Source organism: Protopterus annectens, chromosome 10.part0 (genome assembly GCF_019279795.1).
Source record: "Protopterus annectens isolate FY-2018-M chromosome 10.part0, PAN1.0, whole genome shotgun sequence".
Classification (NCBI taxonomy): Eukaryota; Metazoa; Chordata; order Ceratodontiformes; family Protopteridae; genus Protopterus; species Protopterus annectens.
In genome coordinates this window covers 1,648,522,496-1,648,549,129 of record NC_056744.1, presented here as the reverse complement: position 1 = coordinate 1,648,549,129, position 26,634 = coordinate 1,648,522,496, and the positions used below count along the sequence as shown (strand labels likewise).

At 39.9% G+C, this 26,634-nt stretch overlaps 1 protein-coding gene across 1 annotated transcript in view; it reads right to left on the bottom strand.

The window, feature by feature from the left end:
- The window catches only part of LOC122814365 (zinc finger protein 729-like), a 448,289-nt gene that overhangs the window by 170,315 nt on the left and 251,340 nt on the right, over positions 1 to 26,634 (bottom strand).

Here is a 26,634-nt window from a genome sequence, read left to right as displayed (position 1 = left end):
CTTTTGTGTATTTTAAATGGAAGGCAGTGTATGACTTAATGCATAAAGTATTTTAATTGTCAGTGTAAGCCATACCTCTCAATTATCCAGATTTGTGCCGCATGTTTTTTTTTTTTTTTTTGGCTTTTCCACATATAAAATCTGTGTTTTTTTGGCTAATCACTGAACACTGAAGTCACTAAATAATGATATAGATTTACGTCTCAGACTATGCTTCAGAAAATGCATGCTAAAATCCTGGCATTCTTGCAGCGTTCCCGAGTTTGTAAGAGTAATATTTAAATGCGTACCTATTTTTTGAGGCTTTGCCCCCCCAACTTTAAGCTTTGTTCAGATTTCTTGGGCTAAAAAAGGTATGGTTAGAAGCCCTGCAATAAAACATAACACCAAACTTTTTTAAGTAGAATAAATGGCTGAGAGGATAGTATAAACCTAATTAATGACTGCTATTATATAATACCTCAGAACACACCTGCACAAAAAGTATTCAACATACTAAACATGCTTGTTATTAAATTATATGCATATCCTATTGGTGTACATATAAATACTGAGTATGCAATTCAACTGCAGTTTACTTTTACAGATTCATAGCTCATATCTTGCTGTGTATGCATCCATTTCGAGAATGTTAATCTACTACAGTTTTGGATTTGGTTAGACTTACAGCACTAAAGTTTATTTCCCCAATAAATTATGCCCCCCCCCCCCTAAATTTGGTACCAAAATGCTAGCAAGCTAATAACCCATCAGTAATGTACAACACAGAGGTATGCTGAGGTCACAGCAGCAACCATCATGTGGCATGGAAATCCATAACACCTACAGACCAGTGGATCGCTTGCTTCCTAACTTGTAATGTTGAATGCTCTGTGCAGTTTTCATAGTTATTACCCTTAAATGCAGTGGGTATGCTTGCTGGTCACATACAATAGCAAACATGGCATAATTTAGAGACATAAACTGCAGCTTAAGTGAAGCAGTTTGAAACTGATTTTAGAAGTCTTATTCAAATGAAGAATAATGAGATGTAAATGAGAAATGAGATTTTAACTTGGACTGGAACACCTGTGCCTCCCAAAATCCATCCAACTTTATCAACTTGTACGGGTTCTCCCAAATGATTACTTCCCCAACTAGACTTTACAAAACAAATAAGAAGCAATCTATCCTCATCTGGACCCTGACAAACAAGCCCAACCTTTACCAACATGCAGGATGCCTTCCAGACAGAGTGACCATATGCCCACCTACCTGGTTCATCACCAATCTAGCACTCCAAAGAACATAATTTGTAGACACATATGGAACAAAAGAAACTTCTGTCCCAATCTGTTTAAATCCTTCTACAACAATACAGCTGGTCATCTTTAAAACAATTTTCCCTAGACTCAGCAGTACAACTATTCAACCAAACTTCCTCAAAATTCTAAAGAAATCCCATGGCTTTCACAAGAGACCAATTAACTTCTCAAAAAGAGAGAGAGCCTGGTCCCAATACCAGTAGGCTAAATCACAACCCTCCCTGCTTACCAACAAACAACTAAGAACCCAGGCCTAAAGGAAAATCAAAAATGACAAAAAAACTACTATAGCTTACTACAACAAAAACCACAGAAAATTTGGGGAACCGTAAAACAACTCCTTAACCCAGGCCAAAATATTATCCCATCTCCCCTAACTCCTCAGACAGTACAGCATCCCAATTTAATTCCCATTTCATAAACTCAATACTATCTCTAGTAAAACAGATGACAGCACACCCCTAACAGGAGCCCTCCCATACCTCAACTCATTCACTATCAAAACATTTCAAATCAATACCATAAAACTACTTCTTAACAAATTAAAGCCTACTACTCGAGGCTGCAGACCAGTTACTCAGCAAATTTATCTGGTTGGCAGCATACATAATTGCATACCCCATTTCCAGTCTAATTAATCAGTCTATCACAGAACAATACATACCTAAACAGTGGAAAATATCTCATATCATACCTCTGCCTAAAGGCGTCCCCTGAACATAGTTATCAAACTACTGACCCATAGCCATTCTACCCCTACTAGTAAAAATCCTAGAAAAATGCATTCACAAACAACTCCTACAATACCTACTACAGAACAACCTTCAGTCAAACTCACAACACTGTTTCAGGCAAAGCACAGCACCACAATAGCCTTAATTTCTTTCACCAATACCATTAACCAACTCAAAAACAATGGCCAGTTAGTCTCATCCATCTTCCTCGACACGTCAAAAGCCTTTAGGTTCATAGGTGTTTACTAGGCTAACTACCACAAGGGCCTTTTTAAGCCTAGCCATGCATCCCAAATCTCTGACAAGTTGTGTAAGCAGGAGCTTGGGAGATGAAACGTTTACAAACTAGGGCCTGGGAGATGAACATTTACAAATTGCCTGTGTCCATTAGAGACATAGGTGCCAAACCAGGGATGAATTTCCTGTTCCTCATCCAATTGTTCAAGCTGCACTTGAATTGGGTTAGGGAGAAACTCTGATTTACATGGATGGGAGTCTGTTCCAGAGATGGGGTAATCTCTGGAATACATACCTGTCTCTCCAATAGGTTCTATTTATATCACAGGCAAGGTTTAATTCCTTAGAATGGGTAATTTTGGTGCTGTTTGTTTTGTGGATATGCAGGAGGTCCATCAGAGTGGGGTCTGACAATGCCCTGTATGTCAGGCATAGATCTCAACTCAAAAGCCTGTAGAAGACAGAACACAGGAATAGAGCCTTGAGGCAGTCTGCATAGGACATTTTACTTAAGCCCTGTATTCTTTTAGTGAGGAACCTCTGTGGACGTTCCAGTTGTTGGATATGCCTGGTTAGGTACATACCAAGGGGGCATAGTACTCAATGATAGGTCTGATGAATGTCAAATACAGTAGAACAATGACCTCCTTGGACTTAGATGCCATACCTTTGTTCATAAGTTACACAACATAGAATAATTTCTTCACTACTAGAGACATGTGATGGTCAAAGGCTAGATGACTATCTATGTGTGTCCCTAAGTCCCTGACTACTGGGTCAACTCTAAGGGGTATGTTGTCAATATGATAGTTACCAGGGGTGGATGACTTCCTGAAGGATACTATTATGCATTTTTTGGCATTTATTTTTAGTCCATGGCTCTGACACCAGTTGTTTGTCTGTGTCAGCCCCTCTTGGAGAATATTTGTGTCAGTGTGGGATTCAGTGACAGCTCCTAATTTGCAATCATCTGCAAATTTAGTCAGCTACAGACCACTGACATTGGTCTTGAGTTCAGAGAAGTAAATGCCAAAAAGGAGTGGTCCAAGGACTGATCCCTGAGAGACTCCACTTGTAACTGGCCTCTTTGTAGAGTTGGACTCTCCAGTTCTAACCTCCTGGGTCCTGTCTGCGAGCCAGTTGGCTATCCACCGGGTGACATACGAGTTTGTACCTTTAATACAGTATCTCACCAAAAACTACTAAATGAACTAGCTTCCATAAACCTCTCCCAAACAGGACTAGCATGGTTCTTCAGCTACTTAACCAACCACCAGCAAGCAGTTAAATGGTAAAACCCTCTCTCTCCATTTCTACCAGTCTCTGTAGGTGTCCCACAAGGGTCACTCCTTGGACTACGACTCTTCTCAATATTCACCAATAAACTACCTACTGCTACTAAAAAGTCTACCATTATTCAATATGTTGACAACTCCTCCCTTATATGCTCAGCCCCAACTCTCCCCAAACTCCTGGAAATAACACAAAAAGACTTCCTAGACATAGAACAATATCTTTCTACTCATCAGCTAATACTAAACCCAAACAAAACCAAACTGATGATCTTTACCAAAAGCAAATCACAAGAAACACTATCCCCCTTCAGTATCTTTTCATCTAACAACACCAAAATTGAACCAGAAGAACATACAAAACTTCTTGGGGTAACAATCGATAATTCACTAAAATTCGAAAAACACTTGACTCTAACCATTAAAAAGGTACATATTAAACTTGGAACTCTTTATAGAGCAACACCATTCCTCACAAATACCTCCAGACAAGCCGTAGCCAGAACACATCTCTTCTCCACCCTACTATCTGCCTCCCTCATCTTTACTAATCTAAAAAAAAACAGACCTAAACAAACTCGAGGTTTGTTATAACAAAATAGCTAGATTCACCATTAACCATTCAAATAGAACACATCACTGCTCTGCACTATAAGAACTAAACTGGATTGACCTTCCCAACCTCCTCCACCTAAACCAACTAATCATCACCCACTGCATCATCCACCAGCCGGACAACTGCCCATTTCACAAAGATCTAGTACATATACCAACACTAGAACACTGAAATCCTCTGATGAACTATTACTAATAACAACTAAAGCCAGTAACAGTTTTGGTGAATCCTTTTACTCATACAAAATATCCAAGATCTGGAACTCCATCCCACAACTAATCGTAATCATCACTAACACAAAAAATTTCAAATCACTCTTCATAAATTACCTAAATAGAAACTGGCTATGCTCCTGCTCTTCCCCTGGATGACCACTCACAACTCCCCCCCAGATGACCTCTCACCACACCCCTCTTCCAGTCATCCAGTTCTGCACTTGGTTCCACTATCTAAATAATATTTTCTAATACCTAAGTACTAATATCTAACAGCTTAGTCTCAACATCTCCTCCTCCTCTCACCCCACTGAAATGCTGATCCATTATGACACTGTCTATTATACTACTAGTGCCTAACAGACATAATGATTTTTATAACTAAAGACAATTGCACTCTTGGCATAAGCCATCAAGTGACTCTTATATCTAAAGAAACATACAATGTATTAATTGAAGTGTTTTTATCATCTTCACGAGAATTTTGTTTTACTAAATTGCCTTTTAACACATTTCATGTCTTACCTCGTCTTAATACAACTACCTCATCTCTGACGTTTGTAAAATTGATGTACTATCTTTTGTATTTAGAACTAATGTCTATATTCATACTTTCTGTAAATGTTTTGTTATCTATTCTTTGTATAAAATGGAACTATTCTCCCTGGGACTCTGCCGAAAACAGGCCCCTGTCTCAGTTGGACACTCCCAATAACAAATACAATGTAAAATAAATAAATGTGTTAAAAATACAGCTTACTTAAGGAAATGAGGCTGTCTTCCAACTTTTTGCAATTCATTGTTGTATTTTGATGCGCATCTGCTCATGGGTTATAAAAAGCAGTCTGGCCACGTTTCCACTAATTTTGCAACTGGTGAAGATGCTCGGTTTTGTGGAAAGCCCTTAGCCTACTGTTTCGAACTTTGAGATGATTATCTCTCTCATACCAAACCCTGGTGTGCCTGGGAGACAGAGGTATAGCAACAGAATAACGTACCTGAACTTTGCTGAGCAGGAGTTATTGGGCCACTTTAGACATGACAGTGATATAAGAAGAGTTTTCATAAGCTTTTATGACCCACAAATGGGAACTTGGGGAATGCATGGCCTTCCTATTCATGTGAATATTAATTAAGTTATATATAGCCTTCATTATACTTGCTATGGGGACATTTCATTGATAGACTAGGGTCAAAATGAGCATCTCATAAACTTCTACCTCAAGGATACTGCAGTAGTTCCTTAATATACTCTTGGCACATATGGATGAGCATATCTATTTCCCAGCATCACCACAGAACAGAGCCAGCAGCATGCATGCTTTGTATGAACAGCATGCTTTTCTGAGGTACTTCATATTTTAGACTGAACCCATGTTGCTAGGAGGGCCCCATATGCACCATGGGAAAAGAGGTACTAGAACTCCTTCAACTGCCAGCTTATGCTGTGGTAGTATGTAATAAATGTATAGACCAAGCATCCTGGTTGCACCCATGATTCTCACATTTGGCCCAGAAGTTCATTATAATGCCACTTCCTGCATGGTTGGACTCCTCATGCTCACCTAGCTGGTAAATACAGAGTATTATAATGTTATTAAGAATAGTTATTTCTTAAACTATCTATATAGTGTTATAGGTGGTATTGACTAATCCCCCTTTTTTATGTGTCCCCTTCCTGTTTTAATGTTCATGAAATGCAGGCTACTCACTCAAACCTTGCCTAATGACACTAGTCTGTAACCCACAAGGAACTGCTGATGAGTGCTTTAACATCAACGCTGTCCCATACATGGATAGTTACTGAACAAATGGATGGCCTACTCAAAGCCTGTTTCTGTTACCTAGAGGGGTTGTAGGCCCTTCAGTATGAGCCTGGTACTGTATGCACAATCTTTATAGCTTACTGCATTCTGGTAACATGATCATACATTACTCTGGTGAGCAACTGCCACAGCCAGTAACCTTAAGTGGCTGAGTAGGTCTCTCTATTGTTCATCCCACTAATGATGATAGCTATACTGTCAACTGCCAGTGACAGACCAGAAGCTCCTCCAGTAAGCTTGTGCATAGTACACAGCTATGCAGGCAGAGTGGCAGTATCAAGTCCACAACCATGGGCCACGACATTCGCTATGTGGTGGTGTAAAGTTACAAAGATGATAACTGGTGCAAGCAGTGCTACTTATGGGTAATGCTAAATGGTACACGGTCATATTATATTATATATCAGGCATTTCTCCACATATCATATACAAATTATGTGCTCAGATGGTGATAGCTATCATCATTTGCATGGTGGTCAGTGGCACAAGTGCTAATTATAGTAGAAGAGGTTGCTGGAACTGTAAAGTAGCAGCTGTTATGACAAAAGTGCAGGGCTGTAGTCTGATTAATTAACTGATGTGTTACTGAAGCTGCATTTTTTAGTAAAGGAAATATAGTTTTCTATCATGAAATGTGTAATTTTTACAGCTGTTGTCATTTTTTGTATGATTTTTTTTTTCCTTTTTCAGGAGCAAGAAATATGTGCAGCATTTCATATTTGGAGCAAGCGTAATGTAATGCCATTTAGACCACTTTTCAAATTGCTTTCATGGTGAGTAACATCTGTGTCACTGCAGTTTAAAACTTGAATTACATTTGGAAGGTGTCATACACAATGTCCCAAAGGTAGTTCTGGTCATGGTTCTAGATATCATGAGCAAGTGCTAGCAGATAAGCTCCATGTTGATTTTGATGATGGGATCTACTGGATGCAGGAGAACCACTTGATATTGACCTAACAGTGCTGAAAGTCTTAGGCCTTCTCTGATAGATTCCACCATGTGATGTGGAAATTTGGCCATGCCTAAGTGTCTTTTTCTTGGGGGAATCCAGATGCAATCCTTTACTGGGACACATCTAATGCCTGGGCTACTTATCCACCATATATGCTAAACTACCTGATCTACATGTGGTACTGAGACTACCTCATCCATGTGAGGTACTGAAACTACCTCATCCACATGTGGTACTGAAACTACCTCATCCACATGTGGTACTGAAACTTCCTCATACACATGTGGTACTGAAATTACCTCATCCACTTGTGCTACAGAAGCTACCTCATCTACACGTGGTACTGAGATTACCTCATCCACACGTGGTACTGTCCCCATTGTGTGTCTTTTAAGTTCTTTCTAGTGTGCAGTGTAGTACTGAGACTACCTTATTCACATGTGGTACTGTCCCTAATGTGTGTCTTTTAAGACCTTACTAGTGAACAGATAGAGGCTAACATAGATGCCATGAGTGCAACCATTCTGCACATGAGGATCATAATGGCATTGGCTCTGGCCTCCACCATCCCCATTTACTGGTGAACTTCATCAGGCATACCCTGTAGCACTACACCCACCTCTGCCCAGCTCTTAGTGGACCTGATCTGTGTCACAGTACGTCTACTACTGAGCAGATGAAACCTAGCATGTCTCTGGTATTACACCTGGCATGCTTACTTACAAGCATATCAGGGGATAAAGATACCTCAGACAGGGTTATGCCTCCCTATAGGGATTTAGCCTGTGCATAGGAAGGAGTTGTTAAGCTATGTGGTGGTCTCCCTTGGAATATTATTTCCTCATTATGCTGAGTGCATTAGATTGTGTCACTGAGTACCATGTTATCCTTCTGCTGTTACATAAGGGGCTCTGCCAGTGCAAGTTGTGACTGTGTGACACTGTCCCGAGGCTCTGCCATCTGTATGAGAGTAATGACATCATCAGCAACAGACATTTTCTATCAGCTTCAGCCTACTGTGATGTAGCACAGCATGCAACTGTTTCTCCTGGTGATCTTATTAAGAAATAGACAATGATGTGGTTAGTGTAAATTGTAACAGGTGTATAACTTTGTACTAAGTTTGGAGTGACCACACTTACAACGTGCTGACTGCAGAGCTGGTGCTACAGTTGATGGAGTACCTGATGAGGAAGTATTTAACAGTTATATATATACAGTTACCATAGCAACCACACATGGCGAAGAACTACCAGTGTCAACAAAACACTGACCTTCTGCAGGACCTGTATGTGAATGCTGGAGGTCCGGGAAAGTAGTGGTGCCCACACCACCTCAAATGAATCCTGCACCCTTCACCTCTGCATCAAAGTCATCAAATCTTAGAGCAGGACAGAGCAAGTACTCCTTATCAGGTGTTAAAAGCTGGACAGTGGAAGACCAACCACTACTACAGGCAATTGCATAGCCTTTGCATGGTCCACCATGTCATTAGTTCTTTTTTTGACATTGAACCAAGGTGCATTTCCTTCCTTTATAACATTTATATCAGCCACAATGTGATTTAATGTTTTTCCTTGCTTTGCCTACCTTGGGTCCTATTTTCCAAAAATGTATTTTTCCACAGGTCCTAAGCATCCATCAGGATGTGGTTTTCCTCAGTTGGGAAACTGTCTCTCTTGTGCAATGTTATCTGATGATTCAATATAATTTCCCTAGAAATACAAATTTTGAAGTAGCTATACACACTTACCCTTTCTGAGTATAATCATCTATTCTGAGGAAAAATACTCAGTCAATCAGTGGCACTTCAGAAGATGAGACATCTTCGGCCACAGATTATGACTGCCCTTCCTATCAGGGGTCCCCAGTGGCCAAGCGCAAACCATCTACAAACCCTTTAGGCCCAGGACACGTAGAGGGGGCAGAAAGCACAGAAGAAAGTACACAAACTCTACAGCAGTTGTTACAGAAGATTGTGAGCTAACAAATAATGCAAATAATGTACACAACATTTCTTCTTTTGAATTGTCACCTGTACGCAATAAACTTTTGAATAAAGGTTTAAATTTTGTGACAACATCTTTTGTATCTGAACACATACTTACCAATGAGCTTAATGATTTTTGTAGACTCATTAATCTTAAGATATTTTTTGCAGATTCTGATAACTCTCAAAGATCCATTGGGTTCCAGTTTGGCAGATCTGAGTTTCAACCCCCCATGGATAAACAAGTGGCTATATTCAAGGAATGTGTGATGAAGGATTTACATTTTAATAGTGGCTTTCAGCCCATTAGACATAATTTATCATTACAAGAACAACAAGCATTACGAGAGCTTAGTTCCAATCGGAATATAGTCATAGCACCAGCAGATAAAGGGTGAGGGATTGTAGTCATGGATTGGGATATGTATCAAACGGAAGCCTTTAAACAATTATCGGATGCCCGGTTCTATATACATATGGTGGTTGACCCTACACCTAATTTTAAAAAACACATTGATTCCTTTTTGGATCTGGCAACTGAACAAGGCATTATAGATAAACATATTTGTAAACAACTCAAAGTTTCTGATCTCATTCCTCAGTATTTATACCTACTTCCAAAAATTCACAAACATCCTACCTGTCCACCTGGTAGACCTATTGTTTCTGGGAGGGGTTCCCTCATGGAACCTTTATCAGCATTTCTCACGTATTACTTAAAGCCAGTACTATCTATGGTCAGATCCAGGTTACAAGATACCACCGAATTTCTAAATATCATTGAGGATACAAAACTTGAAGCTGACTGGTGGTTATGTACTCTGGACGTGACTTCTTTATATACTAGCATTCCACATGATGCTGGTTTATCTGCCATAGCATACTGGCTGGAGCGGTCACAATTATATACTAGGGGATTTAACAACTTTCTGATTGAGTTGACTGAATACGTGTTGACCAAAAACATTCTTTATTTTGAAGCTCAAGCATATTGTCAAGTAAGAGGAACAGCTATGGGAGCATCTTTTGCTCCCATATATGCTGATCTATTTATGGGATTTTTTGAAGAACAATTTATATATGATTCCAACAAAAACATCTTTTTGGCAGATTTGGATATATGGAGACGATACTTAGATGATTGTTGGATGGTGTGGCAGGGGGATACAACCTCTGTACAAGAGTTTGTTAAATTCTTGAACAACAACATATGGGATATTCAGTTTACCCTGAACATACAACAACAAAAATAGTTTTTTTGGATGTGATTGTATCTAGACAGAGTGACGACACTTTGGCCACTCGGGTACACAGAAAGTTTCCTCAATACAACACACTTTTGCATGCATCCAGTAATTACCCCCGCCACATCATCAAGAACATTCCCAAATCCCAATTTTTACATACAAAACATATTTGTTCTTCTCAGAAAACCCATTTAGAATGTGAACAGGATTTGAGTGATAGACTCATTAGCAGAGGATACAACAGATGCCGAATTACACAGACTATTAAACAGGTCAAAGATATGCCTAGATCACAACTTTTACAATATAAACATATTCAAGTTGGATCAAAGACATCAACATCACAACCCATTAGGTTTGTTACCACCTATGGCAGCAATACATCCTCATTTAGGGAGATAATTAATAACCATTGGGATATTTTGCGTGCCCATGAACACCTAAAGGACATATTTCCAAATAGATGCTCCTTTTCCTTTCATAGGAGCAGGACTATCAATTCTTATTTTACACATTATAAAAGATATAATCCTCCTACACCTATCCAGACTACCCTATTTGGTGACCCTTTGATAGGTTGTGTTCCGTGTGGCCATTGCAGTGCATGCAGACACATATTTAAGACCAATGAATTTACTAGCTGCAACACTCCAAAGGTTTATCAGATAAACATTTTTGGCAATTGTAGTACGGACTGGGTTATCTATTTGGCAACCTGCACATGCCTGTCCTTCTATGTGGGACAAACTTCCAGACCGCTGAGGCATCGGATTAGTGAACATCTTAGCGCTATTAGAACCCTAAAAATCACCAATGCACTATATAAACATTCCATGGTTCATAAAACTGCACAATTCAAATTCACTATTATTGATAAAATTGCAATGCACAGAAATATAAAAGCAGGCTGGCATGACAGACTTAATAATATGGAATCCACATGGATCACCAGGTTAGGAGCTCAATTCAAACCAGGTTTGAACGAAATTTGCTAGTCATATGCAGTCTGCTTCTTAATATGTTATATATGCAATTTTGATGTTACATGAACTTATTTTGTGGTGTTTTACACAATATATGTTCAATTTATAACCTCTATTTCCAATCATTAATTTGTTTGGTATATGTTTAATTTTTTGAACATCTGGAATACGCCTTTCTCTCCACACTGCAATTAGTACCCTCAGGAGCCATTTCTCCCCTAGCTCACCCAGCATCTTTATCATATCTGCTGTGACTTCATCTGAGCCTGTTGCTTTCCCTGACTTCATTTTCCTTAGTGCTGCTCTTACTTCTTCTAAGCTGGGCTCCTCTTCTACTCTCATTGTAGGCTGTTTCTGGGGCAGTACCGCTTCTGTGGGTTTTCTTCATTCAGAAGCTGCTGGAAATACTCCTTCCATCTGCCTTTGATGTCCTGTGGGCTAGTAAGCAGGTTGTTGCTGGAATCCCTTATGAAGGGTGTCTGACTATCTTCTTTATCTTTCTGTCTTTGCCTTGCAACCTGGTATAGTTTCTTTGTGCCCCTTACTGAGTCACTTTCCAGAAGCTGATAGAGTGCCTCTGATGCCCTATTCTTTGCTATTGCAACTTCTTTCTTAGTTTCTTTCTTAGCCAACCAGTAGTCCTTCCTAGCTTGGTCAGTCTTTTCAATCTCCCACTTCTTCCTGCACTCCTTCTTTCTTTTGATTACTTCCTGCACTTCTGCATTCCACTACCAGCTTTCCTTATGTACCTTATTTCCATACCTGGCTCGGCCACATATCTTTTCTGTAGTCCTAACACATACTATTTTTAGGTGCTGCCACTCTTCTTCAACTCCACCTATTTCCTCCACTTCTTGGGGTACTAGAGCCCTGAGTAATTCCTTGAACTGCTGTACTTTCTCTCCAGTCAACTTCCAGGTCTTCAGCCTGGTCTCTGTTGACCTTAGAGCCTTCTCTGACCACTGCTTGCAGCTTGTTGTGGCAACTACTGGTTTATGCTGTGAACCGACTGTTTCACTGGGGATGACTTTGCAATCATGGATTCTACCCCAGTGCCTTTTCCTTACTAGGAGGAAGTCTACCTGAGTTGCATGTTGGCTACTCTTGTATGTGATCTTGTGACTGTCTCTCTTTCTGAACCATGTGTTGGCTACTATCAAGCCATTTGCCAGACAGAAGTCTAGAATGGCTTCTCCTTCTTTATTCCTACTGCTCCACCCATGTGGACCCAGGCAGTCCTCATATCCTGTTCTGTCTGTCCCGATATGTGCATTTAAGTCACCCATTATCAACACCAATTCATGTTGTCCTGCTTTATCTAGTAGGTCCTGCAACTGCTGTCTGAATGCACTCTTTTCCTCACTATCACAACCCTGCTGTGGGGCATAGGCTGAGATTAATGAATACTGTCCTATCATTACACTGGAGTCTGATTGCCATGAGTCTGTCATTAATTCTGATGATATCCCTCACTGACTTCTGAAGCCTCTGTCTCACCACAATTCCTACACCATTTCTAGCCTGTCCACCACCTGAGTAGTAGAGTCTGGATCCCAAGCCAAGTGGCTTTGTTGCACTGCCCTTCCATCTCGTCTCTTGGATACATAGGATGTCCAGCCTCCTCCGTATCATCATGTCATCCACTTCTAAGCTGCGTCCTGTCAGTGAACCTACATTAAGCGTAGCAATTCTTAGTTCATGTTTGGCAGGTTGGTTGGTTTTATGTCCAGCTTTCACTCAACAGAGCTATCCCAGGTAACCCAGGCTGGGCAAATAGCCAGTAGCCTATTGACCCAGGGCTGCTGGGCTTTTATGGCGGGCACACACTGGCCAATAGGGGCACATATACCCCTCCCACCATTAGCATGGGTCCCTGGCGTGGGTCACAGAGTAGGCCAGGTCCTCACTCAGCCAGTGTACAAGAACAAAGGGGACATCCACAACTGTGGACAGTACAGAGGCATCAAACTCCTACCACATTGCATGAAAGTTCTGGAGAGGGTGATTGATAAATGGATACGCAGAATAGTAGCATGTAAGATGGAAGATGAATAGTTTGGATTCAGATCAGGATGTAGCACAATTGACCCGATGTTTGCATTGAGACAGATACTTGAGAAGAAACTAGAGAAGAGGAGAGAGTCAAACTGGGCTTTCCTAGACTTGGAAAAAGCATATGACAAGGTCCCAAGAAAGCTGATCTGGGCAGTAATGCGGTGGTTTGAAGTCCCAGAAACATTGGTAGAATTAGTACAGGCTATGTACAAGGACCCAGTGACTCAAGTACGAACAGTGTTTGGCCTCATTGAGGGGTTCCCAGTGGGAGTGGGTGTACACCAGGGTTCAGCTCTGAGCCCACTGCTGTTCATACTGGTAATGGACTACATCAGCAAACAGGTTGGAGGGGTCAGAGCAACAAAGCTGCTGTATGCAGACGATGTGGCAGTACAGGCAGACTCTGATCTAGAACTTCAGCAAAGGATAGGAGAATGGAATGCAAATCTGAAGGCACATGGGATGAAACTAAGCACAGATAATACAGTGGTAATGGCAGCAGATTGGGGAAATCAGAAGAAGCTGAGAATAGAGATAGATGGGAAGATAGTGGAACAGGTAAACAGCTTCAAGTATCTGGGAGGGGTGGTTGAGGAGAAGGGTAGTCTGAATGAAGAGGTCAAAGCTAGAATCAGAGGGGCTGCAGCCAACTGGCATAGAGTATCAGGTGTAGTATATGACATAAGAATGCCAAAGAAGCTGAAAAGTAAGGTGTACAAGACAGTGGTGCGACCAGTACTACTGTATGGTACAGAAACCTGGGCAGTATAGGCAGAACAGTTGAAGAAGCTAGAGGTGATGGAAATGAAGTGCCTGAGAAAGGTGGTAGGATGCACACTGCGGGACAGGCGAAGAAATGAGGACATAAGAGCAGAAGCCAAAGTAGCTCCAATTGCAGAAAAGATCAAAGAGAACAGATTACGATGGTATGGGCACATGTGTAGAAAAGCAGAAGACAATCTGGTGAGGGAGATTTGGGACAGACAGGAAGAAGGTAAGAGGAAGCGAGGGCGTCCAGAAAAGAGGTGGATGGATTGTGTGAAAGAAGATCTGCGACAGTCAGGCATGAGTGTTGAAGAAGGCAGGAGAGTGGCACTAAATCTAGAGAGTTGGTGACAGTTAATACTATACGCCGACTCCATGTAAATGGGAAAAAGGGGATGATGATGATGATAATTTTTTGAACATGTATACAATTTTTTGAAGATGCATATATTTTTGTATGTGTATATATCTTTAAATGTTTGGCTATATAAGAAGATACCAGGATGTGTCATCTAGATTCTTATTCATGCACTGAGGAAGGCTTGATATATTGCCGAAACCGGTTTGCAATATTGAATATTATGTTATATAATTGCCACAATTAAACTTATTCAGGCATTTTTCTTCCTTGTGCTGGATCATTTTTTGCATTTCGTATAATCAAATCTGTGCCATGAATTTGACTGAGTTATTCAGAATAAGCAAAACAAAAGAAAAAATACTTATATACATGCTAATTGACTGTTTCATTCTTGTAATGATTTTCCAACTTTCTATTATTTTACTATATAGTGGACACCTGACTTATTTGTAAGAATGCGTACCTGAAATTTAGGCCTATGAGGTAGTGTTGGAAGTGTGGGGGAAAGAGAATGACAAGGAATTCGTACTTGTTAATCCCTTCATTTGTGGTAAGGTTGCCTACATGGGATCTGTACAGATCCCTGATTGCACTTTCTGCCGAAGCAGAAATCACCAAACATACTTAACCGAAAGTACTGTTCACCGAAGCAGCACTTTCGGTTAAGTATGCTGGTTGTGCCGGTCGCACTATGGTGTGGTTAAGGGAGAATTTCCTTTTCCCCACTGTAGTGCAACCTCGGAATGAGAATATAAAAGTATGGGGGGGGGGGGCACAGCCCCCTACATGGGGGGAGCAGGGGGGCTTGCTCCCCTGCATAAAAGAAGATTTTTTTTTCCGAACGCACTTTAACGAAACCGCTTTTTCGGTGAATGCGCTTTTGTTAAAGTGCATTCAGTTATTGTGGATTCGGACTATTAAACTTTCGTTCAATAGTCCTAGATCCGCCTACATACAGATCCTGAACATTTCCCTTGCCAGATACTACAGTCTGCAATAAGTAGCATTGTACATGCTCAGTTAATGAACAGATTAACTGAATATGATAGTTTTACACAGCCAAGCCAACTGCATGTTTTAAATAGTAACCATTTGAAATGTCAGGACTACGGTTGTCACCTTTTCAAATGGCCAAAGTGGGACAACTGAGGTACAGACATCAGATTTTGCAGGCCAAAACATACCCACGGCCAGTACAAAGGACAGAACTTCACTTTTTTTGCTTAAATAAAAGCTTATTCTTGTAGCATTTTAGCTGATTATTCCATTTCTTATAACATTTACGTGTTTCAGATACAGAATAACTGTTTTATGCAACTATTACATAAAATATAGGAAAGAATTTTGCCCTAAAAATCTCAGGACATTTGCCATTTTTACAGTTTTTTTGCAGGACACAACTGCCCAATGAGGGACTGTCCCTTGCAAAGTGGGACAGGTGGTAACCCTAGTCAGGACCCACCACAGTGTGTCCCAAAATATGAAGACTGAAAGACCAAAAGATCGAACTTACATTAAGTCTGAGAAGCCATTTATTTCTTGGAATATTTCCCTTTCTGCTAGTTACGGTGATCTTGGAGTTGATATATATAAGCTGGGGGGTGCAGAAGTTTAAAAGGGAAAAGCATATTTCAAAATTGTCTTTTCACCTGTATTTATGGTCTTTTTTTTGTTGGCTTGTTGGCACTCAGCATTTCAAGTGCCAACATTTCAACAGGAAGCCATATAACAGTGATATGGCAAAAAGAATTCCTGTCTTAGCAATAGCTCACAGCATAATCCTGAAAATGTTACAGTGAAATGTAGTGGTAATTGCCTAGTTCCAATGATTTTATCCTAGCTATGTCTATTTTTTTTTATTTAATTTGTACTTTCTGTTGACCTTTACATAAACAAGGAGTTCAGTAGCAGTCAAAGGGGTGATCCTTTGGAAGTGTCAGAAAACGTTTTACACCTTACAAAGTATTTATGCAAACTGGAGTTTCAGCAATCTGATGCCTCAATTGCTATAGCACATATGTGTAACTGCAGCACCCACAAACCATGGCAGCCTCAAAAGCCACCATCATGATCTTCAGGGCCTGGTGGAAGCTGCAGTCAGGAAGACAGTGGTGTCTATATGAGTGCCTCCTTCAACAGATGCAAGATTCACTGCCCTGGTCAGCACTGACCATCAAGACTCCTTTCTGTACTTCATATGGGATTACCTGTACTAGTAACATATTTAAATATGCTTGGACAGATGTTTTATTGGGTCTATATTGAATCAGTGAACACTTAAAAAAGTGAAAGCCTACAATCCCAAACACTCAGAACAGCGATTTTTCCCCAGGGAAAACAATCGCTGTTCCACAAAAAAATAGAATCTTAAAACAGTATTAGCCCCCCACACCCCCTGAGATCGCACCACAGTGGAGGAAATGGAACTCCCAAAATTAGCCCAGCGATTCCTGTTCCGGGTGTTTGGGATTGTAAACTTTTGGTTAGATAGGGTCGATGAATCAGCATTTGCTTTTTTAAGCATTCGCTGATTCTATATAGACCCATTTTATTAGCCCACTTGTTCCTAAAAGCACTGGAACTATCTGGATGTCCTTATTCCACACTGCTCTAGTTTGTGCATGCATATCTTGCTATTTCAATATGGAAAGCACTCTATTCAATGGGTATATCAATTTTGATAATCAGTACTGCTTTTGTCCTTTTCAACTAAAATATCTGTTTTATTGCTGATGGTATTGGATGACCCCCCACATGATCATAACTTCTTCATTCTCAGTAACCCATTGTGGTTTGTGTTTCTAATACCTCTCAGGTATCTTTACATTATACTGTTATACAGTCTGCAGAGTAATAATGACTTTGCCACATTGTTGTCTCTTTCAGTATATAAATCTTCAGCTATAAGCATATTGCAGCCTGCAACAAGATGTGCAATTATTTCTATTTCCATGATGTAAAATTTATCTTTGTTTGCATTTCCTATTTCTTCTATACATTTTGTGAACAATCCTATATATAGACCGCTATCTTGAGTGGCTATTATTAACCTCTCATCTTTCCGTTTAACCTTACACCGCCTTACCCATTCATTCAGCAACTCTCATCCTTCTTTACTGTGTATGAGTTGGCCTCATGCCGGATGTTATAATTTATATGGACTCTTCTACTTTATTTCTTCCATGTGCTGATTACGTTTAATATCAGGTAATGAACAGATGCCAATCATAAGCCAGGGCATATTAAAAGTTCATGAAATCAGCAATGATTGTCTCTGATGTTTGCCATGATGATTTCATTAGCACCCAGAAAATATCCACTGGTTCCTCGTCCTTCTGTAAACAGTACCTGGTGTAGTGGATTGTCTGTATTTCTGAAGATCCTAGTTTAAGCTGCTTCAGGGCCTGTCATAACAAAAGTCAGCTTGAACTTTTTTAGGACATTAACAAGAAGATGGTAAATGCTTTTTTCTAGCCATGCAGACATTATTAGATGAATGTATCTTGTTCTTTGCATGAAATGTGCTCTGTGCATCGTGCACTACTCTGCAAATGGATTGCCAGCTACAGATGCTTGCTCTCTAACTTCACAAATATTACCCAAGCCAGAGCTCTTCGCACCTGACCCTAGCAATATCTTTCCCTGCTGTGTTCCCTCTTCAATTGTTATAGCCAGACCAAGATTATTTCTAGGACCATAAACTGTCAGTTTCTCTCCTTTTCTCCTACCAGTCTGGTTGACATGGGTCTACTGAGGCAGTGTAGCAACTGCCTCATGTACACTGACAACCCCCTACTTCTAAATCATTCCTGTATGACTTTTGAGAGATTCACCTACATTATGAATCTGGAATCACAGCTCTCTCATGCAGTAGACAACAATAGGGAACAGGTTGTCAGCCCACCTACCACAACTCCTATTTACGACACACATCATATACATAGACCAACATATGCGGAGGTACTCTCAAAAAAATCTACATAAACACCAGAGACCTCCAAAACACATACATACTAAACCAACCATAACACCCAAAAGACACAATGCACACAATGACACAAGCACAAGTGTCTCACCATCAAAGCCCATAAGGCAATGCACTTTCATTCTGAATAACTTAGTCACAGGAGACTCTATAGGGAGACACACACAAATGCCCCCCCTCACCAAACTGATGAAGCAGAATGTAATGGTCTGCTGTCTTTCTGGTGCTAGGATTCGTCAGATCACACAGGCACTCATGTATCTCAACAACAAGATACTGTTATGATTTGGTCATAGTACACGTTGGTGTGAATGACTTGAGACATACCTCCCTGGACTACATGAAGAGAGACATGCTTGAGCTCTCTGATTATGTGTCACAGACAGGTATATCCTTAGCCTTGAGCAGCATATTACCCTTGCCTAGGATGATATCACAATATAAACAGAAAATCATTGACTTCAATAATTGACTTAATTTCTTTTGTCATTCTAAGGGGATCCAGTTTCTGTCAGCCTGGGATGACATGATCAATAGACCTCGATGCTTTGCCAGACATGATCTTCATTTGCTACCCCTGGGATTTCAGCTATTGGCAAAGGCTCTTGCCACCCCCATAATGCCTTTTTTAGGCAATGTCACAAGGACCAATTTCCCAACGTAAAAATTTCATCAAAAACAACCTCAAGGTTATGCTGTTAAATGCTAGGAGTCTTAACATGAAACTGTACTCAATGGAAGCAGTTATCACCTTGGAAGACACTGACATATGTGCAGTCATGGAGACCTGGTTCAAGGCTGTGGAGAGCACCCCAGCCATACTGGGTTACACCTCAGACCATGAATGGAAGGCATGAAAACTAAAAGAGGTGGTGTATCAATATTCATTAAAAATAAATACACCTACAGTTTGGTTAGACAGTATGATTCCATGGAGACACTTCAGGTGCAACTAACTATTGGTAGGACACCTATCAGGTCATTGCTAGCTACAGGAACCCCTCCATGAATCAGGACACCCACTCTGCCTACTTGGATCTTCTGGAATCCATCAAGATTCATCTGAACAACATGGTTCTGTGTGATTTTAATTATCCATCAATCAACTGGGTAAATTACTTGTGCTCAAATTCACTTGCCTAAAGGTTCCTCAGTTTCATTAAGTCCAACGCCCTCAACCAGCTGGTGGACACCCCAACTAGGAGTGCCAACATCTTGGATCTGGTGCTTACTAATATGGGGAACCACTGTAGCATCTCCACTGTGAGGTCTTCCCTTGTCACACCTGACCACAAATCAGTCTCATTCGAAGTAACTATCACACCTGACCCCCCCCCCCTGCAGCAACTAAAATAAAAAACTTCTCCAAAGCAGATGATATCCTTCTAAGGGATGGTATAAATAGCTTCACTACACTTCCCCCCTCAGATGGAACTGGCAACTATGCCAAGTCCTACACCAATGCTTTTTACAAACACCTGTATAACTGCATTGATGCAGCTGTACCTGATAGGACTAAAATAAGTTCTATAAGGAAGAGCAAAGCTGCCTGGTGTACAACTGCCATTAACAGGCTTTACAATAAGAGGAAGAAGTTGTTGTCGAAAAGTAAGCAGAAGCACGCCCTAAACTGGAAATACTCCCTCATCAGCTTAAACGAGCAAATAAGACTTCTTGTGAAGCCCTCCAAAGCAAACTATGAATTCAAATTAGCATCCTCAACTAAGGACAACCGTAAGGTGTTCTTTAGTTACATCTTTAGCCTAAAAGTTAAGACTCAGACATGCAAAGAACTGGTGGTTAATTATACCACATACACTGAGCGTATTGACATAGCAAACCTATTAGCCAACAAGTTCTATGAAAACTTTACTCCCCTGTCCCCACCACACGTAATCCTTTCACTTGTCCCCCACCTTGTATCTTTAGAGAGCAGGTCATAAATGTCCTCTCTAAGGCCAAAACAATGCATCTATGGGACCTGATAACATCCCAGGCTGCATTATACATGGGCTCCAACAAAAATTAGCAACACCATTGGGCACTCTTTTCAATCATACTCTAAGCACCAGCTTTGTCCCGGCTGAATGGAAATGGCCACCGTTACTCCCTTCCACAAAGGTGGTGCTTCCACTGACCCTGGGAACTATAGACCTATTAGCATGACTAGCCTTATCTGCAAGGCCATGAAGCAAATCATCATGGACCTTATCAACAAAGATATAGGTAACCTCCAAACACTTGACTCTGCTTAGTTTGGATTTGTCAAAGGGAGCTCATGCCTGTTAAACCTGATAGATTTCTTTGAGAAGCCCTGGACAAAGGGAAAACTGTGCATACAGATGACCTGGACTTGGCCAAGGCATTTGACACTATTTCTCACTCAAGCATTATTGACAAACTCACCCAGCTAGGTATCAACCTTTATATAGTTAGGTAGGTGACTAAATGGCTCACTGATTGAACCCATACTGTCAAAATAGGGGAATCCACCTCCAATACCAGACCCATAACCAGTGGTCTACCACAGGGACCAGTCCTGGGACCTCTCCTGTTTGGAATCTATTTCTTTGAAGTACAAGCAAAAACCAAAGGTCTGTGGCTGACAAAAATTGCTGACTGCAGACTGGGAGAGGTCATAGAATCTCCAAATGATGTCAACATCCTACAAGAGGGTCTTACACAAACAAATGACTGGTGCCAAAGTCACGTCCTTAAGCTCAATGCAAAAAAATGTATAATCATCCCTTTCAGTAAGAGCAGTGTTACAACTATCACATCAATAGAAACACCCTAAGCATGCACTCAGTGGTGAGAGACCTGGGCAGGCAGGTTGACAGCAACCTTACCTTTGATCACCGTGTCTCCACAGTGGTAAGAAGGAAATTCTGTATTGCTCATCTCATAAGTAATGGCATTGCCGCCAGAAAAAAAAGAAGTTATAATCTTGCTGTACTCTTCCCTCATCAGGCCAATAACTGAGTACAATGCCCTTTTTGGTATGTACCTTTCCAGGCACCTGCAGCAATTGGAGAGACCACAGAAGTTCCTCACAAGGAGAATTCAAGGTCTTCAGCATCTGTCCTATGTGGATCAGTTGAAATCACTATCATTTTATTCCTTTTCATACAGACTATTCAGATGCAATCTCTGCCTTGTGTATAAGTTACTCTCTGACTCTGCTGTATTGGAAATGCTGCATATCCATAAGAATACTGGCTTACAGGTTCCTTGCTTGAAAGACCTAAACCCGGTATGTGACATTAATAGAACCTGCTGGAGGGACAGATTTGTCTTCCAGGGGTTACTATACCTGTGGAACAGACTCCCATTTCATGTCAGGCACAGCACCTCTTTGGCCCTCTTCAAGCGCAATCTGGATGATTGAATGGGTAACCATAAATTCATCCAAGGGGTTCTACCTGTGTCTCTCTTGGACTGGGGCAATAGGTGCTGATCATGGAAACAAGGGCAGTACTTGCTAGGCTTGTAAGGGCCCTAGGGCCACTAGCCTAGTAACTTCCTATGATCCTATGAGACAAGCCTGTTTAAAGGGGTCTATATCATATAATCAAATGATGAAAATCTGGAATGTTCTAAAGAGCAGAAATGCTGGAACCTGAACTCCTTATTGTGGGGGGTTGTGCCCCCCACACCCTCCGCTAAATATATATTCCAACTTCGAGATTGCACTACAGTGAGGAAAGGGCGAATATTCCAATCTTCACTGTACTGCAATCTCAATAACAGAACTTCGAGTTCCGGTATTTTCGCTCTTTAGAGCGTTCAAGATTTTCAAAATTCGAACATATGATTTAGAACTGTTTAAAGTCAACACATAGGCATGTCAAGATAATGAAAAGGAAAAATGTTACCCGCTAATTCATGCAGCTGTAAAGTTTAATATAAGGACCGCCAAAGTTTTTGGATGCAAATTCATTATTTATTAAAGCAATATCATGATACAGAATATTTTAGTACAGAGATTTAACCAAATGCACAGTCATGAGGTTTTTTTATACCTTTTTAAACAGAAAAAAAAACTAACTCAGTTTATCCAGAGTTTAAAGCTGCCACAGCTATGACAAAAAGTATTTATGTACATTTTCAAAGCTGAAATGAGTAAACATTGCAAAATATGTGGAAAGGAGGATAGTTTAACAAATTGTACATGTTTTTATCCAGACATGCTTTATGTGTTTACTTTAAACAGGATTATCTCAAAGACATTTCTTACAAAGAACAGGGTGCATTAAACTAATAATGTCTGCATGGTTAGGAAAAAGCATTTAAATGGTAACAAAGACAACACACTGTGGTGTTCTATCTTTGGAGAGGCCATGCCAAGAACACAAAAAAAAAAAAACGTAGAAACACTCCAAATATTTAATAAAACAAACAAAACAACATATACAGCAAAGCTTTCAGGTTATCCCCTTCATCAGCGGTAATCATCAATCCATTAAAATGCATGTAATTTATATAAAATGATAAAAATCACATGACACAGTCATCCAAAAACAACTAAAGTGCAAAAAGCATATTACAAAAAATAAATATTTTTACTGCAGCTGCATTTGCTTTTTAGCTAAGACAGATTTCAGACTAATTGCGCTATTCAGACTTGGAAAATTGTTTGGTTTAAGTCTTAAAATCCAACCATATTCTTCATTTTCCAAAATATTACTGATGTCACCCCTGTGATGTTTTTATATATAACGCTAATAACTCCATGGGGTAGCATCATTATCCACAATATGTTTTGCTAATGCATATGTTACCACACTTCTTCTTATATCAGATTTATGCTCAATTAGTCTGAAACTTGTCTTAGCTAAAAAGCAGGGGGATAACCCAAATGTTTTGCTGTATACGTTGTTTTGTTTGTTTTATTAAATATTTGGAGTGTTTCTACATTTTTTTTCTGCTCTAGGAAAAAGTATTTACCATCTGCTTGCTAAAGTCTGAAATGGGTCAATCTAACCTTTGTTATAAGAATTACATAGAAGACACTGCAGCAGTTTAAACTAAAATGTTCAGAAATACAGACAGTCTACTATAATCTTCCCCACTTTGATGCTATAAAGCATCATAATCCCAAATCATTCTAAATTATAGCGTCATTATTTTTGTGATTAAACATACAAACTCCTCATATCTACCTATACAAAGAGTGCTGGGATACCGAATTGGATCCATGCTTCGCATTGTAAGAAAACCTGCCTGGCATCCATCGAGCTAAAAGATGATGGTACTGCACCTTCTTCTAATGACATCACTAGGTCTTCTCCTATTACTGCTTCAGATTGACACAAGGGAAAATCTGTTTCTTCATGTGCTGTACCAATATGCCGATGATTTAAATGTTACAGACTGCTGGGTATGTCAATTTGTGCCCCAAGATGCCAAGGGGAGGAAACATTCCAATGCTACCAGTTCTTGTTCAACAGACTGACTTTGAAATGCAAATTACTATGGACAATCAAACTTGGCATAATATTACAGACTGGACTAAGAAAATACACCATCGACTGGCTACATCAACAAGAAGTGTTACTTGCTAAACCAGAAATAGAACTGTGTGTGTGGGCTATATCAATTGTAATTACATTTGCAATAAAACTGTAATGGCAGCAATTAAATTAAAAACATGACTGGGGAAAAGGCATGAGAATGTTGGACAATCATTATTACATCTGTGGAGATTGTGCATACCCCTGGTTACCAAAAAGCTGGTCAGGTTGTGGTTATGTGGGACAGATGACTCCACCTATTTTTCATTCCTTCAATACTCCAACTGGAAGATAGCTAAATAAATTATACACCCAGCTGAGCAAGCAGTAGCTTTCTACTTTCCACAGTATGGGATGCTTTGTACTATGAATGAAGGGACTCATCTGTCTCTTATATTTGCTAAAATGGCGAACAAAACATCAGAACACACCCATATGGCAAATAGGAAAGTGACTGAGGTTCAGGCTACAACACTACAAAACTGAATAGCTCTTGATTACATACTCACCTTGAAGGGCAGAGTTTGCCATTTGATTGGAAAATGGTTCTTTACTTTTGTTTCAGACTATCATGATGAGCAAGAAAAAGGTGGCTGACTTTATGTAACAACAGGCAATTAATATAACTAAATCTGAGTGTGGCTGGACCTTTTTATGAAACAAATGGCCATTAATATAACTAAATCTTGGTCTGCTTGGAACTTGCTTGGGTGGTATGGTGGAATATTTGGGAATGTTGGTACCAGTATAGTACAAAGTGTATTACTTTTGTCATAACTGTACTTTTCATGGCTCTTGTATATTCTGTTATTAGAGAGGTCCAACCATAAGGGAGAAGATACTGAGGAACAGTGGGAATACCCCAAATGAGACCCCTGTAGAGAATTCGGGGTTCATATTATGCAAGAAGGGTGTAAATATACATATAATTTTTTAATATATTTAACTACAGTAATTTAGATATAAATGAAGTATATTTTAACTTAAATATTAAATGATTAAATTTTATACCTAACAGAAAGAGTGACATTAGTAGAGTTTTAATAGATTTAAAGTTATTTTTGAGAAAAAAGAACCTGGAGTTGATGTTTATGGACAGTGGTACAGGGGCTGGACAGGAACAAGAATTTAGAAAGAGAAGTATATTTAACCCTACCCTACCCTTCATCTGCAGTTAAAGGAGTACAACAGGTTTCTCTAATGTATTCCTCAACTTCACGGCCCTTTTCTTCCCTATTTACATTGTCCTCTATAAAGCAACAACAATAAAGCATTTACAATTTTTATAATTCCCCTTACTTCTGTAACAGAAGCCTACCTTGTCATACTGTGATGGTTTCACTTACAAAATGATTCTCTCACATTTGAATAATGCTTGCTGGAGTCGCCCAATTACTGACATCATCGAGGCCAGGCAGTGCAGGTACTTTTTTTTTTTTTTTTTTAATCAGTTCCCTCCCCCAAAGTGACATCACCACAGCCATCATCTGATTCTAACTAAAATAATAAGACCCACCCATTCTGTGATGTCATGGCTCCCTTGTCCTTCCCCTAGCCTGAGTGCTGTTCATTTTATTTAGTAGTAGTGTAGTAACACCGATGTTTGGAAACACAGAAATTTGGTATGCATACTTGTATATTCTGCACGGCAAATGATGCTTAGGTGGTGTATCGCTTGCATACTTCTCTGTTGTATTTGCACCAGATACTGCAAGTGTGCAGTGCGGGAATAGAAAGATTAAAACATTACCCTGGTATCAGAGGTGGCAGTGGAACATATTCATAGTGGCTTAACATGAGTGTAGCTCTAAGCAAGCACCATGTGAAACCTGAACAAGCACCTAGAATTATTCAGTGCAGCTTCCACACCTTAAGTCTGAAAATGAATTCACATACTCACATGAACAGGAGTAGCTGCATATTGATGGCTAAAGGTGTATGGGCATGTCTGGTGGTTACTACACTGCACAACTGGTATGTAATGGTGGAGATATTTGGAAGGCATGAGCAAACACACCAGTATATTAAAGCCATAGCACCAATTGAACTGGAGGCTGGCAAATAGATTTAGTAAGGGATTTTGTCCATGTACAAATATTTCAACAGTGATTCTTTGCAGTGGCATCCATTATCTGATTCAAGGTAAGTTAACCTTGATGCCCTTTATTTAAAAAAAAAAAAATCAATAAAAAATTTACTTTGTTATAAGTAAGGGGAAAATATAGCAATGTGGTATGTATGTACAAAGACAAATCCAGGGACACTGCAAAAGGCTTTTTTTGCAAACCAACCAGTGGAGTAAAAACATATGAAGGCAAACACTGCATACCAACACACTTTGCACATGTAAATCTCAATTTTTAACAAGGTGGAAGCATGAAGTGATACCTTAGCACTTAAATTAATAAAGATTTAAACTGGTTAATAGTATAAATGTTTTATTCTTTAGCTCCTTGGTGCAAGATCTTACTGGATGTGATTGCAGTCAAGTAAGGCAAAAAATGTCTCCTCTAACAAAGGAAATGCTAGAGCAAAAATTAAATTACATGAGTCAAG